At 42.6% G+C, this 399-nt stretch overlaps 1 protein-coding gene across 1 annotated transcript in view; it reads left to right on the forward strand.

The window, feature by feature from the left end:
• Window positions 1-399, forward strand: part of LOC119594505 (cell division control protein 42 homolog) — a 178,192-nt gene that overhangs the window by 146,936 nt on the left and 30,857 nt on the right. The window lies entirely within an intron of this gene.

Genomic DNA, 399 nt, shown 5'->3' on the forward strand with positions numbered 1-399 from the left:
ACTAAACAGTCCAATTCTGATCCAACCCCCTCCCCCCCCATGAGAATACACATATATATGAAAAAAGACAAAACCTTATTTAAGTTTCGTAAAAACTCCTGAACCAGAATATGCAGAGAGAGAGGAGAGAATAATAAACATGATAAAGTGAAGAATAAACAAGAGGAGCAGATCGAAGACGGAGATAAACGAGAGAGATGCTGCGAGGATGCTCTTCGGGCGACCACGTGGATGCTGCGCCCTCTCGCTTGGGCCTCGTGGCCAGGAAACAAGGAAACAAGCAAAGAGGGAGAGAGAGGTCGGGTGCGCTGTTTGGTTTCATTCGGTTGTTTCATTGTTTGGTTTATATGGTTTTTCTTTTCTTTTCTTGGGTCTTCTATCTTTACAAAGAAAAAAATA

The sequence above is a fragment of the Penaeus monodon genome, chromosome 34, assembly GCF_015228065.2.
Source record: "Penaeus monodon isolate SGIC_2016 chromosome 34, NSTDA_Pmon_1, whole genome shotgun sequence".
Classification (NCBI taxonomy): Eukaryota; Metazoa; Arthropoda; class Malacostraca; order Decapoda; family Penaeidae; genus Penaeus; species Penaeus monodon.